Here is a 3136-nt window from a genome sequence, read left to right as displayed (position 1 = left end):
TCTTCTTCTTCTTCTTCTTCTTCTTCTTCTTCTTCTTTTTCTTCTTCTTCTTCTTCCTATCTATCTATCTATCTATCTTTGTTCCTGTCTATTTGTCTGCCTGCCTGCTTGCTGCCTGACCGTGCATTGATCTATAGTTTTTAAAATGACTACTGGTCTTTTGTCTGCTTCTTTAGTTTTTTGTACGAAACAGTCCGCATGGCTTTTTATTCATTTTCGTTTCGAACGCTTGCTTGTCCAAGTCAATTCCCTCAAGTCTAACCCTCTTAACTTTAGCTTCCTTCTCGTAAGTATATATTTTCTATTGCCTGACTTGATCTTTTGTGTTTTTATTCATTTCGCTAGGTATCGTGCCCAGCTTTCTGAGGACTCAAGAGAAATTCATGAGCTGTGATGTTTTCAATTATCAAAATGGATATTGTGGCAGTAGCACCACTGCCTCTGGTGACATCTGCAATATAGTCAACGACTTCAAAGCAGTGACAATCTGGCTCTAATGGTGACAACCGCTCACATAGAGGCAAGTATTTTTGTTTGTAGTATGAATTTAATAGCTTTTATGAATCCACCGATCTCACAAAGATAACAACAGTAGCAACGCTAAGAAGGAATATAACATCAGGACGGCGATAACAGAGCAAAATTCACCTGTTGTATTGATATTATGCTAGATCTTCTTCAAGCTTTCAACAACCTAAAAATGTCGTAGGAGACTAAAGCAGTGCTCCCGTTGGCCGATTAATTTGGTCCACTCACTAAATTTCAAAGTTGGAGAAAGAGTGAATGGCAATTCTTCTCGTCCAGTCCAGGACATACGTTTGATTCTCTCAGTCTGAAGCACTGAATGCTGCCTACCCGGGTTCGAAACCATCTAATCTGTACGTGGAAGACCATTACTGCCCTGCTGTCGAAAGTACAACACGCTTCACGAGAGGACATTTTTGGGAAAGCAGTTACCCCAGCAGAGCTCTGTCAAAAACAACCGGACAGGTAATAATAGCAAAACTAATCGTTACAAGTCGACGACATCTCACTTAGCCATACCCTCAAGCTCAGCGTCTCCCTGAACCGTTGAACATGCCCAGGTAGTTTTTAGAAAGACAAAAAGTACCAACAGCAACCACGACAACATCAACAACAACTACAACCACAACCACAACCACAACAACAAGAACAGGAACAAGAACAACAACAACAACAACAACAACAACATCATCAACAACAACAAAAATAACAACAAAAACAACAACAACAACAAAGTGAACCAGGATCAAGTCGATCCAAGCTCTCTTCGTTGTTGTCTTCAATTTACCCATAAAACAAAACAGCGCCATCTAAGTAACAGCCACCCTCATAACAACAACCGACACAGCTACAACCCACATAGCAACCACCAACAACCCACACAGCAACAACCCACGTAGCAGCAACCCACATTGCAACCACAAACAAACCACATAGCAATCACCAACAACCCATAACCCATACAGCAGCAACCCACATAATAGGGCAACCCACAGAAAGGCAACCCACATAATAGGGCAACCCACATAATAGGGCAACCCACATAATAGGGCAACCCACATAATAGGGCAACCCACAGAAAGGCAACCCACATAATAGGGCAACCCACAGAAAGGCAACCCACATAACAACAACCCACATAGCAGCAACAGCCCAGATAAAAGCAACCCACTCGACAGCCACCAACATAGCAGCCACTCACACAGCGGCAACCTACACAGCAACCACTAGCAACCCACACAGCAGCAACCCACATAACAGCAACAGCATAGCAGCCACCCACGCCTACAACGGCTGTAGCAGCAGCAGCAGTAACTCAATCTACATCATTGCTATAGAAAGGTAGTAGTAGTAGTAGTAGTAGTAGTAGTAGTAGTAGTAGTAGTAGTAGTAGTTGTAGTAGTAGTAGCAGTTGTAGTAGTAGTCACAATAACGGGTATATTTCTCCAGGAACTTTATTTGGGCAGCAGTTACATTGGACAGGAAGGAGAAGAAGACCAAACTTGAACAACCACCAAGTACCCATGAAGAAATAGCTGCACCAGCATTAGAAACAGTTACACATACATATACACAATGACAATGTAGGAAATATTTCAATTTACCATGGGAAACAGTCTCTCGCGGTTTGTATACCGTAACCTAGAACTCCCTGGATATTACCAAAACAACTAGAAACAACTATCAGACCAACAGCAGCAGCAGCAGCAACAACACCGACAACGACGACAACGGCAGCAATAGCAACAAGAAACGACAACAGCTAGGATAATTCGCGTCAACAAACAACATCGGGCGGTTTCAGTATAGAAAGACCGTCACAATCATCGTAATAACAAACCATAAATAATAACTGTAGTTACAATAATAATCATAACAAAACAAGAACTACGACGACACCAGCAGCAGCAGCAACAACAACAACAGCAACAACTACAGGAACGACAACAACAACAACAGCCACAACAAGAAACAACAACAACGACAACCACCCATGTGGTTCTAGCAACATCAGACATTATCAACGACGACGACGACGACAACAACAACAACAACAACAACAACAACAACAACAACAACAGCAACTGCAACAACAGCAGCAGCATCAGCAACAATAATAGAAGCAGCAGCAACAGTAACGGAAGCAGCAACATCGTGACGACGATGGGCGCTGAGCAATCTCTCTCCTGCTTTCCGTGCACTCCGTGCGTCCGCTGCAGAAGACGGCACTGTCAGCTCTCCAAATACCTCAACCCCAGGCAGGTGCAGTTAGTCCAGTGTACCTGGTCCATTCTCAAAATGGACTTGACCACTCTGGGAGTCACAGTCTTCCTCAAGTAAGTCTTGCTAGTTATAGATTGTTGGTTGTGAACATTTTTGGGAAAAGTGAATGTTAGGAGTGTGTAGAGCTAATTGTTGTTGTTGCTTTTGTTGTTGTTATTGTTACTGCTGTTCCATTTGTTACTGTTCTTCTAACCCCCCTCCTCCTCCTCCTCCTTCTCCCCCTCCTCCTCCTCCTCTTCCATCTCCTCCTCCTCCTCCTTCTCTTCTTCCTCCTCCTCCTCTTCATTCTTCTTCTTCTTCTTCTTCTTCTTCTTCTTCTTCTTCTTCT

General features: G+C 43.2%; 1 long non-coding RNA gene across 1 annotated transcript; it reads left to right on the top strand.

Annotated features, from left to right (window-relative positions):
* The first annotated feature begins 60 nt into the window (after positions 1-60).
* On the top strand, positions 61-2271 carry LOC118478412. The gene is made up of 2 exons (XR_004859026.1): positions 61-990; positions 1975-2271. It is a non-coding gene; the product is annotated as an uncharacterized LOC118478412 (long non-coding RNA).
* The last annotated feature ends 865 nt before the right edge of the window (positions 2272-3136 follow it).

The sequence above is a fragment of the Aplysia californica genome, unplaced genomic scaffold (assembly GCF_000002075.1).
Source record: "Aplysia californica isolate F4 #8 unplaced genomic scaffold, AplCal3.0 scaffold00549, whole genome shotgun sequence".
Classification (NCBI taxonomy): domain Eukaryota; kingdom Metazoa; phylum Mollusca; class Gastropoda; order Aplysiida; family Aplysiidae; genus Aplysia; species Aplysia californica.
The sequence above is the reverse complement of the archived record's forward strand: the minus strand, read 5'-3'. Positions and strand labels throughout refer to the sequence as shown.